The following is a 14,685-nucleotide window of genomic DNA, read 5'->3' as shown; positions in this document are numbered from 1 at the left end:
CCACCCAAAATGACAAGACCTTTTCAGGATTCACTTGGATTCAGTGCACTATACAGCTGCGACGTCTCTTCTGCTCTGGTTTGTTACCATGTTCAGGGCTGTCTCCTCCATACGTTGTAGAGGAGCAAACGTACAAACAGCGGTGACGTGCATTCTTCGGGAAAAGCTGTGATTTCTCACATCATTAAATACCTCTTTGGGCTGGACTTAAGGCACGCTGCAGTGAAACATGCACAAAGTGCAGACATCCGTCGCTGGCAGGAAGGATGCTGCCAGGTGTCTGCTTGCCATCGGGATCCCCAGTCTGGGGTCTGGATGCAACCCAACAATTTGGGCTGGGTCTGAGCATCCTGCTGTGTTCCTGGACCACCCTCAGTCACGTTTTTGGGTACCCTGTGGTGGATGAGCTGCTCACCCAGAAAGCAGACAGCATGGGGGTGGGAGAGCCCTGGTAGATCAGTGGTATGTGGTGGGGTCTGTGCTGGGCTGCCCTGCCTGGCTGTCAGCCTGCAGTGATGGGGGCTTGAGAGATAACTGCATGTGGACCCAAACCCCCATCATCTTACAGGTCTGTAGCTCTTACTACAGAGATCATGGAAATTTGGGAAACACTCCTCCTCACCGCCATGGTGCAAGAGTGCTGTTCAAACGACAGCCTGGGGGGGGGGAGCAAAGTGCAGGGATGTGCCTCAGGCCAGTGCTGAGCTGCATCCCATGCTGGCACTGCACTAAATGTGCTGAGCATGGACCCACCCCTTGAATCCCAGCACTAAAACTGGTGGACACAGTGGTCCCACAAGCCTGAAGGTAATAACCTCCTCTCTCTGCGGACAAAAGCAAATGGGGAAAACAGGGCACAGTGTGCAGAAGTGCGATACCCGCCTGAAAGCTGGGTAAAACACGAGCAGCTGTCATCGTCCCCGCCGTGATTAATGTTCATCCAGACCTTAAGCTGCGGCTTCACAGCCTTGTAAAACCAACCAAGAGTGCCCGGCATTCCTGAGCTATAAAAGGCCCAGGAATTCATTGACTCGGGTATGAAAGACCACAAGCTATTTTCTTTCATACCGACCACTTCAGCTTTAGATGAATAAAATAACCGTGCACATATTTTCCAGAGTAACCCTGCGTGGCCCTGCTGCAGCCTGGACCTCGGTCCTTTGCCAGCGCCCTCCACTTTGATGAAAAACAGGGCAGTGATGAGAGATGAGACCCAGGTCCGCATTGGCCCCCCCATCTTGTGGGGGGCTGAGGACACACAGCAAAGCTCAGTGCTGGATGGGAGCTTGCGTTTTCCCGGGTACCACTTGGAGAGGCAGCGATGGAGCTATCAGCAAGGTAAAAGTTGGAGAATGGCAGTGCCACCACCTCTTTTAGGAGGTCATACCCACACCTGGCCATCGTGGTGGCTTCCCTGGCTGCTCAGTGGCCTCTTTAACTCCCAGTTGATGCCCCCCCCATGCCCATGTGCCCTGGGAGCACGCTCGGGCCCCTGCAGAAGCAGGGTGGGCAGCCGGTGACCCTCCAGGCATGCGAAGCTTCCCACAGGACAGCTGGGCTCAGGGCAAGGATGGGCGACTGTAGCGGCAACCGACATCCCCCCGACAGTCCCTGGTTTGGGACTTGATCAACCCAAGCAGGAGAAATCCCACTGGGAAGAAGCGCCGCGAGGGACAAAGGTGTCACAGGGCATGACAAGATGGAGGTCCCCTCCCTTGGCCCAGTTATTCAAAGTATTTTTAAGAAGACCCTTTCTGGTAGGTTCGCTCTTAGAATCGCATTGCAACTTGGTGCACAAACGAAATTGCTGCTCAGGGGATGAATTCCACCTGAATGCATAGCACACCCAGAAATGAGCTGGCCAAGCACCAAATCCAGTGGTTTTTCTGCTCTTACTGGAGGACCGGTGGCCACCATGTCTTTGCTCTGATTCTGTCTACACCCTGAGCCCATCAAAGCAGCAGTGGGACCTGGTTGACCCCATGGGGAACATGGAGCACTTGAACCAGCTGCCCCAGGGCTGTTGAAGGAGCAGGATCAGCCCATCACCCAGGTGCAGACCCCGGCCGCAGCATGCCTCTCCCCTCCTTGCTACTGGGTGAAAAAGGATGCAGGGATGGGGAACACCCAGGGCCTGTGGGTCCGGCCACCTCTCACAGGGGCTGAAGAAGGGCCCGCGGAGAGGACACGCTCGCCCCATACCTGCAGGGAGCCCGTGTCGTGTGGGTTTGGTCCCAGCCGGGTTTGGGGCTGAAGCGGGTTAGAGGGCTGAAGCCACCACCTGCACAAACCCAGGTCTGGGGTGGGCATGATGCCAGGGGCAGCAGAACTGCCTGTTCCCTCGGTGAGGAGTGGGGTGAGCAGAGGGGGCTGCGGTGGGCTGTCCCCATCCATGCCCTGCTCCTCTGCAGGGAAACATTCCCACGCACGCCCTGTTTCCCTGCAGGGACACGCTCCCCCTCCATGCCCTGGTCCTTTGCAGGACGGGTCCTCGTCCCCCACCTTGCTCACCCGCGCTGCCGCTGCGGGCTGGCAGGCTCATCCCACCCTGCCGCTCTGCTCCATCCCTCTCACCCTGCTGCCTCCCACGCCGTTTTCTGACTCAACCCTGCCAGAAACAGGCAGGGAAAGCCCAGGTGTTCAGGACCTCGTGTGCCACCATTTCCCCACGTTTCCCTGTTTAGTTTTAAGATTGAACAGCTGGGAGGAAGGGGCTGCCCTCATTTAGGTGTTTGTCCAGTGCCTTGCACAGTGGGGCTATGTGTCGTGGCCCAAAAACACTGTCTGAAGCTGCAAATAATAATATTTCATTTTTATTATCATCATCATCGACACACCAGCTCGGTGAGCCTCTGCTTTTAAAATGAAATCATTGTACAAGTCCCCTGAGCCTAAATCTGGTGCAGAAGTAAGAGCCTTTTCACTTAGGTGTTAAATAATTCCTCACCCCCACCACAAGGCTTTTTTTAGACAGATGAGCCTTTATTTTCAGACGCCATGAGCTCCTTATCGTGTTACCCAGATGGCTGCATGCGCTGGCTCTTCTCCTGCCCGCGGGGCCCCGCAGCCTCACCCGACCCCGGCTGGGGCTGCACCACCAGCCTCCCCCGTCCCTGTCCCCATCCACCACCAGCAGGTCCCTGGTGCCAGTTCTCCAGTGGCCACGTGCCAAATCCTGGGCAAAGCCAGCCGGCAGCAAGGGGTCTGCCCATGCGCCCGAGCAGCGCGGGAGCCGCTTGCCCCCGCTGCCCTGTCCTGCCTGCTCTTCCCTGGCACTTAAACTGGGAAGGCTCTGGGATAGGGGTCATGGATATTTTGTGTTTGTGCAGCACACAGCATGCTTGGGTTTTGGTGCGAAGGGTGGCTCCAGCCTGTAATGGTGACAATGATGTAATAGTAATATGGTAATGGCAGTAATAGTGGTAATAATAATAGGAATAGCAATAGTAGAGGAAGAGATAGAGGAAGAGGAAGAAGAATAAGCAAATAAGAATAGGAATTGGAACACGAAAATAAGAAAAACAAGAATAGGAATAAGAATAAAAGACTAAGAATAAGAATAAGAAGAAATTTGTTCACCACAGGTGGCAAAAGAAGAGTTTGAAGGTGAAGAATTTGATTCCAGAGTGTGCTGCATGTCCATGCAAGGAGTAAATTGTATGTTCTCCCCCTGTGACCACTGGCTGTGGCCACACCAGCTCAAACCTAGGTCTTTTCAGGTAAAAATCTCATCCCAAGCACAAGGTTTGAGTCTGCATGGAGAAAACAGGATGACACGCTCACAAGAACTGGGCTTCATTTGAAAACTTTCAATTTTACTACATAGCCTCTGGGTGCGTAAGTCCTCCTTGCCTCATCACCCAGTCGACCTGTTCAGACCCAAAACAGCTACAGCAGACCAGGTTCATTTTGGTTTTAGAGAGGAATTTCATACACCTCTTTAGAGCAAACATTTCCCAGCACTCGGTAGCCTTCAGCCGACACACGTCGGCTTTCTCCTTGGATCCTTCACCAGCAACAACATTTTTCCCACGTGAAAAATGCACTTGAAGTCCTAAGTAGAACAGATGTTTTTGGACGCACAGGCTCACCACCAGCTCACTGGGGAGGGGAATGGCATTTTGGGCCCTGCCCCAGGAGCAGCTCCAGTGTCACCCTGCACCAAGCATCCGTCGGTGGGACCTCCTCTGGGGTCCCAGACCCCCCTGGCAGCCCTGTGTTATCATCACGTGCAAAAATCATGACCCATGGCTACTCCCTCCTGATCCCGGCAGAGGTGGCATGGAAGGGTGCAGCAGCCCCAGGGTTGCTTGGGCACCTACCAGCAGCCAAGAATCCCCTTGGCAATCTCCTCCGCACCCCGCTCCGTGTGTCCCCTGTGCCAGCCCGTGGGACCATCGGGGAGCACCGTGGAGTCTCCACCCATCACCAAATGCATTTGCAGGGGCTATCCTGTTGGATGCTGGATGCACCAAAGTTTTCCCTTAGCAGACCATCACAGAAGGAGGGAGAATTGGAAGGGACCTGTATGACATGCATCGTTTGCTGGGCAGCATGGAGCATTGCAGCCGTTCCCCCTTGTGCTGCTGAAACATCTCTGTGGGACCCCTCCAGTCTCTTTCTAAACCTTTTCTTCCAGACCAATGAGGCAAATTGTTCTCAGTTGTATTAATCTTTGTTTCGGCCCCAAGTTAGTGGTGTGCCACTTAACTGTAAAGAGAATCATGTGCTTGGGAAAAAGGCCAGAGGAGTCAGCCCCAGTGTGGTGGAGGCAGAGCACGTTCCTGCAGGTTTCAAAACATGGGACGGAGATGGTCTAAGGGCCTGATCTTATCTTCAGAAAGCCAACAGAAGAGAAGGAGCAGGGCTAGGTCCTTGGATGGTACTAAAGCAACATATGGAAAAGAGGATGAAATGGTTCAGGATACTTCTGTCATTTATCAATTCGATTACGGTGCTGAAAACCACTGGAGAGAGGTTGACAGCATGTACAGTTCCTCCTAGATTACCAGCAGATACTAACTTGTTGCAGCAGTGGAGTAGCTATTTGACATCCCATTCGTACCTACGATGTCCCAAAAAATTCATCCTTCCAAGACCAGTAAGCCTCAAAGCTCCTAAAACATGCCTGTTCCTGTGGATTAGAAGGATTACAAAGCTTCACTAGATGACAGCAATGAAGAGGAAAAGCAGACCAGAAGATGAGTGGGGAGAGGCTCCAGATCGGAGTCACCCTTGCCCTTGAGGTTGAGGATGGGGCCTGGTTTCCAAACAAGTACCTATAGGCACTTCCAAGTGCCCCCACGGTATTTCAGTTTAAACTAAAAAGAAGTTAACTTGCTGCTAACTTTTTCAGAGGGGGAATTTTGAGAAATTAGGGGAATTAATCAGGGAAATCAACTGGACTTTTACAACAATCTGGAATGCAATCCCAGGCAAGAGAGGAAACCTCTCAGGGGAAAGACCAAAGCCTTAACTAGATGAAGAATTACCACAAACAGAATATTAGGAATAACCACAAGCCTGCAATAGATGGAAAAAGGGATTAACCAGCAAAGAGAGTTTTATGTTAAAGGTCAGGCAGTGCAGGGGTAACATGAGAATTGACAAAGTCAAGCTGTGTTAGATCTTGCAAAGGAAATTAAAACAACTAGCAAAATGTTCATGAGTCATAAATGAGAAAAGAAGAAAGAAATGTGGCTTCTGCGTGCCCAGGGTGTGGCAGAGTCTAAAGATAGCAACCTACGTCCCTCAAACGAGGTGGCTGTTCAGTGTCAGGCTTTGGGAAGAAAGAGGATGCTGAATCTCAGGCCAAACTGAAGATGGATGATGGACATCAGGATATGGAAACGACCACATCTAAAGGGCGAGGAAATCTCAGAAAGCTAGATGCATGCAAATTGGAGGAACTGGACCAGCTCCATCCCAGAGTCAGGGAAGAAATGGCCATGAAATTGCAAGTTCAGCAGCAAGTATTTGAAATTAATCTATGGCGGTTTAGAAGCGGTGCTGGAAAATAGTAATTTAAGAAAGGCAAGAAAGATGCCCTGGGCAGCTATAGCTCTGCTTGTCTACAGTACGTCTGCCAAACAAAATTCTTGCCAGAGAATTCTGCAAGCTTTCCTGAATAACTGATCTTTTAGGTAAAAGAGAGGCATTCAGTCATATCTCACCAGAATTTAGCAATTTTTTTTTTTATGGTGTCCCATGTGAAATTATTGGGTAAAATGGAGGAGACAATACCTGCTGAGAGGAAACTGTGAGATGGGTAGCAAATGGACTAAGGGAGATCCCAGTGCTCTGTCTCAGTAAAGGTTTTCTCAGGCTATGAGGGAGATAACACGTGGAGATACTCAAATTTCAGTCTTGGGGCTCATTTAGTATTTCTGGCAATGCCAGTGGCACAAGAAATAAAATGTTGTAACATAAACGTCATAGTTTTCACTCCCCGAAAAAGGATTTGCATATCATTTTGGAGGAACTGAATGACCCTGTGGAGTGGAATAGTAGAAATGAGATGAATTTAAATAGGGCAAAGAGCCTGAATTCATGGATAATGGCAATACCCCCTAGCAGACAGGCAGATATTATGAATAGAGAGAGAGAGAGAGACACACATACTGGTTTCAAATGCTGGAGAGAGATGACGCTGCTGAGCCATCAGCATGATGGTGCCCTGGAAAACCCAAACACCCTCACAGGAGTGTCGAGCACTTAAGAGCAGCCTCCTGCTTTCAGAGGAGACAGCACAGAAGGGAAGAAACACGGCACATCCACGTTCGAGGGACAGGTCCAGGGCCAAAGGAAGCAATGCAGAGCATGCCAAAACAGAGAAGAAAGTGGTGGCACAACATTTCCCACTTGCAGGACAGGGGCTGGATAGATCCTCTTGCCTTCTATCAGAGTATGACTGGGGGAAGGATGGGGAGATGCTGAATTACCAGATCACCCTTGGGATGGGGCCCTGCAGCTGCGGTTTCATTTTCCTCGGCATTTCACTTCCCACCCCAGCCTGCTCTAGGAGGGTCGGAAGTAATCTCCTTCAGGGATGGATCTGTCCCCATCAGCAGAGCATCTGCATGTCCCCCAGTTTATTCTGCCACCTGTATGTTACATAGCAGGAACTGAATCCCAGAGATGCGGAACGAGTCGTGCATAAAATCTGAGATCACAAGGGCTTGAAGCATACCCCCAGCTACCACCTTGCACTGCACCAGCACCCAAGGTTTCTGCTGTGCTTCTTGCATGGCCAAGGTGCCCAAGCTGTTGCGGTGACACTGGGGGATGCACCACACTTGGACCGTGCAGTGCTCAGCTCAGCCCAGGGACGTCCTGGTAACAGGAGCTGCCTCCCTGCTGCTGCTGCCCAGTGTGAAGAAGCCCTTGGAGAAGCTGTCAGGAGCATCCACTGCCATGGCAACCGGGATTTCATTTAAGTGTCTCTTTTAATCTCGTTTCTAGGAGGAAGCGTCAGGAGGAACCTCTGGAATTTGCTGCTCTTAGAGAAAACACCATGGGACATGTTTTCTCCCCGTGTTTCCAACTGTAAATACCCTGGCTCCCTCCTGGGACCATCCTGGCCAGGATGTCTCTGGGCTCAGGAGGGGACCTGGCAGTGAATGACCAAGCACCAAAGCACAGCGGGGAGCTGGCATGATGGAAACCAGCCCCGAATGGATGGAAACCACCAAAAGGCTGTTTAAATGGATTTGCTTTTTCCTCCCTACCTTGAAGCGAGAATGTGTTGAACAACCACACCTCAGGGACCAGGGTGCCCATTTCCATCCTCCTTGGGTGGACACCACTGCAGTGGTCAACAGGTCTCAGAGCGGTGGAGTAGGAGATGGTGCCCTGAAGATTTCAGTGCTTTCCCAGACTCCTTCCAGAAGGCTCTGAGGGGATTTGGGCAAAATGTGCTGCAAACCAGAAATCCCAGGAAAGCTGTGGATTGGTGCGATGACTTTTGACCCCACTTGGGAAACCTGAGCCTGCCAAGCATTTGGGAGGGGAGGGCAAGAGCCACGTGTGAGCCACATCCTTCTTTTAATCGTGGGTAACCTCAGCCTCAGAGAGCAAAGTAAATTGCTTAAAGGTCAACAGGAAAATGATCAAAAATGAAAGCTTATGAGGTCAAAGTCCACCCCCCCAATCACTGGGCACTCTTCCTCAAAAAATAACTTCTTCTGAAACAAATTATTGTTAATTATTATTTGCCAGCTCACCATGGCCTGGATGCAGAGTCCACAAGAAGGCACCTCTCCCACCACACACCTGGAGCACTGAGCCACAGGCTTTGACAAGCTCCTTGAAACACGAAATAGCAATGAAAACCAAGAGCATAGTGAAATAAAACAAAAAGAGGGTCACCCAGAAACCAAGGCATCCAAAGCCATGAGTCACTTCTGCACAGCTCAGCCCACCCGCAGACACTTTCTGCCAAAACCCTCTGACTTGCACGTCATGCAGCAACAGTCATGAGCTGGTGAGCGGGGACCCTGCCGAGCAGGACCATCCCCAGAGACCAGCAGCACATCACACAGCCTGAGCATCGGTGTCACGCTGTGCTGTCCAACTGCCCTGGACACACTGACACATATATATTTTTTCCAGGAAAAAGGATTCCCTACTGATGCTGTAGGCCTCTTCCCACCAGATCCCTGCCAAGAAAAGCAGTTGTTTAAGCAAGAGTAGAGAATCAGATCTGCTGTGACCTCGTCCCTTTGCCCCAGGCTGCTGCGCCCTGAGGTTGGCAGAGGTGCTGAGTGATGCTGCTTTTGAATTGCACACCACTGCAGCCCTAACCAAAAACAGTTGCTGTTAGGCCCCCAAAGCTATAAATAATAGTGGTAGTAATAATAGTAATAGCAATAATAATAATGGTAATAATATCAACCATTCTTACATATCCGCCAGCAGACCTAGCTGTTTGTTGCAGCTCACTTATTTTCAACCAGAAGACGTTGCTATAGGCAACATGGCAATGCGATCTGCTGCCTGGCAGAGCAGAATTGAAAAGGGAGCTGCACATGCGTCATGGTATGTAACATTTCCACAGCAAAAATCCACTCAAGGATCACTGAGCACTTTCCCAAGGCAAAGGGACCTACCTCTGCGGCACCCTGAAGAGACAGCTGCCTGCCATCCCCAGGGAGGGAGGTGCTCAGAGCCAGATCCTTAAATCCGTGCCGTTCCCCTGGAGGTGCAAAATTGGTCCTGGCTCCTGCCAGCACACCTACATGCCTTGGGGCAGCCAGCAAGGCTGGAAGCAAACTCACCACTTAAGTGGATTTACTTGCTGTCCTTGAGACCGGCCCAAAGCACCTCCCCGGCTCACCAGCTTGTCTTAGGCAGTGGGTAAATCACAAACCTTTTATTTTTCATCCACAGAGCCATAAAAATAATCCATGCAGAGGAGTTGGAGGGCCCTGGATTGGTCCTAGGTTTAAGACCCTCCTTTTCACTCTTGGCCACATCACCCCTTGGTGTCCCCCCGCCACAACCCGCCAGGCGCAGCCTGGGGGACCTTGTCCCCCCGAGACTTCCACACCAGGTGCAGGAGGTACTTCTGCACCGAAGGAGCAGGCGGGTACCTAACCACCAGCTGGGTGCAAATGCTAAAACAGCCCCACCTGGGATGTTACACCCCCCCAAAAAGGTGGGCAAGGGGGTAAGCTCAAATGCTGGGCCCCCAGTTGTCCACAGCACAAAATTATTTGCCTGTTGGCTCTCTGCGGTGCGAAGATCTCCAGCCAGCTCTGCCCAGGGTGAAACCACAGCCCAGCTCCGGGCATGTGCCACGGGCCACATACAAAAGGCACAGGGCCAGATCAGCACAGCCCACGCTCCTCCAGTGCTACCCCAGCAGACTTCATGCTCTCTGTGGTGGGGTGGCCCAGGCTGGTACCCACCAAAGGTGCTCTATCACTCCCCTCCTCAGCTGGACAGAGGAGAGAAAATACAATGAAAGGCTCATGGGTTGAGATAAGGACACAGAGAGATCACTCACTAATTACCGTCATGGGCAAAACAGACTCGACTTGGGGAAAAATCAATTTAACTTACTACCAATCAAATAAAACCAAGGATAATGAGAAATAAAACCAAATCTTAAAAACACCTTCCCCTGACTCTCCCCTTCTTGCTGGGCTCAACTCCACTCCTGATTTTCTCTACCTCCCCCCGCAGCGGCACAGGGGGCCAGAGAATGGGGGTTGGGGTCAGTTCATCACACCTTGTCTCTGCTGCTTCATCCTCTTCAGGGGCAGGACTCCTCACGCTTCCCCTGCTCCAGCATGGGGTCCCTCCCATGGGAGACAGTCCTCCATGACCTTTTCCAACCTGGGTCCTTCCCACAGGCTGCAGTTCTTCATGAACTGCTCCAGCGTGGGTCCCTTCCCTGGGCTGCAGTCCTTCAGGCACAGACTGCTCCAGCGTGCATCCCCCAGGGGGTCACAAGTCCTGCCAGAAAACCTGCTCCAGCGTGGGCTCCTCTCTCCCTCCATGGGGCCACAGGTCCTGCCAGGAGCCTGCTCCAGCACGGCCTTCCCACGGGGTCACAGCCTCCTTCGGGCATCCCCCTGCTCTGGCGTGGGGTCCTCCCCGGGCTGCAGGTGGAGATCTGCTCCCCTGTGGAGCTCCCTGGGCTGCAGGGGGACAGCCTGCCTCACCATGGTCTTCCCCACGGGCTGCAGGGGAATCTCTGCTCCGGCGCCTGGATCATCTCCTCCCCTCCTTCTGCACTGACCTGGGGGGCTGCAGGGCTGGTGCTCTCACATCTTCTCACTCCTCTCTCCAGCTGTAGTTCCTGTTGCACTGCAACTTTTTTCCTGTTCTTAACTTTGTTCTCCTAGAGGCACTACTCACTGTTGCTGATGGGCTCAGCCTTGGCCAGCGGCAGGTTCATCTTGGAGCCTGCTGGCATTGGCTCTGTCGCACATTGTGGAAGTTTCTAGCAGCTCCTCACAGAGCCACCTTGCCATGCAAACCCAATACACTCTCAAACACCCGTATGTGCTCCTGAGCCACCACCCAAACACCCAACCTCCTTGGCCTTGTGGTAGGAAAAGCCCAGCTCAGCCAGCTAAAGCACAGCCCTCACTTTATGGTGGAAACTTGAATAAAAATAAAGAACCCCACCTGTCAAACTAACGATAATGCCTGTGAGGCCCAGGAGTGCTGTGGAGGAGAACTGGCCCAAGCACTAGGTGGTGGGGATGTGGCTGTATGGGAGGGAGCAACCCCGGGAGCCGGGGCATCCACAGCTCCTGTCCCACTCCTGCTGGGTCACTCGGGCTGTCCCTCCGTGTCCCAGACGCATCTTCACCTGGCACAGCCGCTGGGGATGAATCATGTCCTGGTAAGACGGGCTGGCAGGATCCATCCATGCCATATCTCTGGTCCAGCCTTACCATCTTGGTCAGGCAACATGGTGGGAAGCAGGTGCTGAACGTTACCTGGGAGATGCACGCTCAAGACACGTCTCCCCAGGTCCAGGAGCACCAGCACATGTTGGCGTTTGCCTGAGCTATTAAAATGGTCCAACGAAGCGTGCTCTGGAGGAGCAGGAGGTGGGGACTGCAGCAGGACCAGTGCAAAGCAACTGGCTGTGGGGACTGCGGGAGGCAAAGGGAGGATGGGGCTTTGGGAGAAGCCAAGACCCCAGCCCATACAGGGGACACCAGGGGAGGAGGAGGAGGAGGAGCAGTGCTGTGGAGCCTTTGGTTTAATGGTGGCAAGCCATTAAGTTTACCACCTCATAAGCATGAGGCAGCTTTCTTGCTCACTGGCCGCTGTGACACTGCTAATGACTTTTGATAAACATTTTTCAATGCTCAAAATGCACAAGGTGATTCTGGAAATGCAGTGCCAAAAATAGAGGAGTGCTGGATGCTCTCGAAGTCAGCAAAGACTGAATCAAGGTCCTCAAGGTTGGATCCAGATGTGGAACATGGCCACTGCTGCGTGGGAGGAAGATTGTGCCTTCCCGTTGGCGATGCTGAGCCAGAGCATCCCAGCACAGGGGGACAGAGGCCACGGAGGACAGGGAGGGACTTTGGCGTGGGATGAAGTCTGAGCGGGGAGAGACCTGCCTCTGGCAGAAATGCGGTGATTCCTGGGTGAGATGCCAGCACTGCCAGGAGTCCCTTCAGCTCCGAAAACAGCTCATTGTTTCTGAAAGCCAACAAAGCAAATCTTTCCTCCATTTAGCTGGCCTGGGGTGGGATGCTCGGCTCCAGAGGGTGATCAAAGGGAAGCGGGGAGAGGAAATGAGTCAGGAAAAGAGCATTTCTTTGGCACAGGGAGGTAATGGGAAGGTTTAGCACTGGGTATGGACTAGTGCAATGGGGCGATGGTTGCCCTGCTTGCTGCCCCTCCAGCGCTCAGCCACGCTGGGGCTGAGAAGAGTACCAGAACTGGCAAGTCATATAAATAACAGCTTTTGCACTTCTGGTTTTCCAAAGAAAGATGGTTCTATTCCTGGAAAAGATACTGACTTAATAGAAGTGACCTTCACGTAAAAAGCGACTTCTGCGTAAACAGAGATTATTCTAAATATTATTAAAATATTAGTCTGTGTTACCATGACCCAACATTTTTCATAAATGCCAGCCAGCAGTTTTGATAGATGCTGAAAGCTCACTTCTTTTTTGTCTCCTGGATATGGATTTTCGTTGACCCTTCTGAATCAGCGAGCTGAAATGTTTTACTTGACTCAGTGTTTTATTTTCCCTCAAACTTTTAGAATAGTTGGAGGCATGTGGAAAGGGAGCAGGGTGCTATAGCCTTGCCTCAGTCGCTTTTGAGCCATTTGCTCAATCATTTTAAAAGGAAAACACAAGCAAAAGATACTGTTTAAACAAGGCAAAGAAAAATCTGATGCTGCCCTTCGTTGCTAATGAGAGTTGTCCCCTGCCAGATAAACACCACTCATCAGAGAGGAGTCAAAAATGCAGCATGTAAATTGAGCATGGACAAGAAACATATAGTTTATATTAAAGGAGCTTGTTTTCATTTCTTTCTCTTGGGATCTCTGGCCTTGCCTTGACCCGTTGCGCTGTGTCTTACAGCCTGTAACACAGAAGAGCCCCGTGGGCTGGAACAACAAAGAGGCCGTTGCAAGAGATATCCCTGATGGGCAAGCGAGGTTGTTTTGTCTTCCCTGTGATCTCCGTGTCATACCGGGGTAGCATTAAAGGATTGCAAAGATGCAGCCGAGCGAGCCTGAGGCTTGGCTTTGGGATCTGAAGGCTTCAAAGCAAGGAAAAAAATTCTGGGGTGTTTGCAGGAACATTGGACTCCTTCCATGTGCCTGGCATTGAGGAGAAGGGATGACCCTGTGTTTTCACACAGGCTTTCGCCCTCCCAGCTGCCCCCCTGTGAGTCCCGCTCATGGTGGGAGCCTTGTGGGGACCAGCTTTTGGCTAATGGAAACCCAGTGGGTAGCCCTGGGTGAAAATGCTTTGAGAAGAAACAAGGTGGTGGCATAATGATGAATACAGGGACTTGGGGGAATTCAAACACCACAGCTCAAAACTTGTTAAGATGTCATAAATAAGCAGCCAGGAGAAAATAAATGAGAAGGCTTCAAGGCAGCTTCTTAAAAATGAGTTTTCCCAGCGGGTGGGGAGCCAGGGTCTGCAGGGCTGGTTGCAGTGTGCTGGGTTTCCCCACCACCACTGTACCCATGCCAGAGGGCTTCGGCATGTGTCCCCCAGGGAATGGCATTGTCCCCTGTGGTCCAGGGTGTCCTGGAAAGCAGCTTGGTCAGCCTCTCCTTTCGATGCTAAAGTGATGACTTGAAGGACTCAGGGGAGGGGAGCACTGCTGCACTTTCTCTTCTCCTTCCATATCCCCCTTTTTGGGTGTTGTCTTCAGCTTTCCAGCCCTACGAGAGCTGCTTAGCTCCTCCAAAAGAAACTTGGCGAGGTAGAGGAGAGCATAGGCGGCATGTTGGAGTGGGGCTCTCCTCCTTCCCCAGACGTGCAGTATTTGAAACTCTCATTCTGCACCCAAATCACAACCGCTGCCCCTTCTGCTGCCTCCAAGAACAACTGCAAAGAGGTTTTTCAGAGCCGCGTGTGCTTTCCATCAGTCTCCAGTACCTCTGTATTGGTAGCCAGGGAAAGAGAGTGAAAGCAACCCATGCAGGCCTGCAGAGCCACCCCACCCCATAGCAACTCCCCATCCAGCACGCTCTAACGCCCGTACGCCAGTTATCACGAGGTCTGAATGTTTGACCTGGCTCAATCAACATCACTGCAGTCAAACCATACCCGTTTTGCAGGCTTACCAGCATCAAGGGGTACCCTCTCCTGCTCCTCAGGCAGTGAGCACACCTGCCAACCAGCAAGACCCCCAAGCTCCCCTTTCTGCTCTACCAGACAAGGCCACCACAATTCCTTCACGACACAGCCATCGCACAGTCCTTGCTTTTGAGGGCAACCAGCAAGTTTTACAATTAGCCTCAACCCTTTTTCAGAGACAGGAGCTGATTTTAGCTTCTCTGACTGTTTACCCTTTGGGAAAAGCTAGCTCTTGGAACTGCATTTCAGTGCTGCATGAACGTAAACCTCCAAGGAGGCGTGAAGCCAACGGTGCTGCCCTACCAAAGCCAACAAGCATCCCAGCTGTTCCCAGAGACTCTGTTAGGACCAGACCCACATTGTATAGATACTCCTCCCTCTG

The sequence above is a fragment of the Haliaeetus leucocephalus genome, unplaced genomic scaffold (genome assembly GCF_000737465.1).
Source record: "Haliaeetus leucocephalus isolate CR32 unplaced genomic scaffold, Haliaeetus_leucocephalus-4.0 Scaffold616, whole genome shotgun sequence".
NCBI lineage: Eukaryota > Metazoa > Chordata > Aves > Accipitriformes > Accipitridae > Haliaeetus > Haliaeetus leucocephalus.
Note: the sequence above shows the minus strand (reverse complement) of the source record.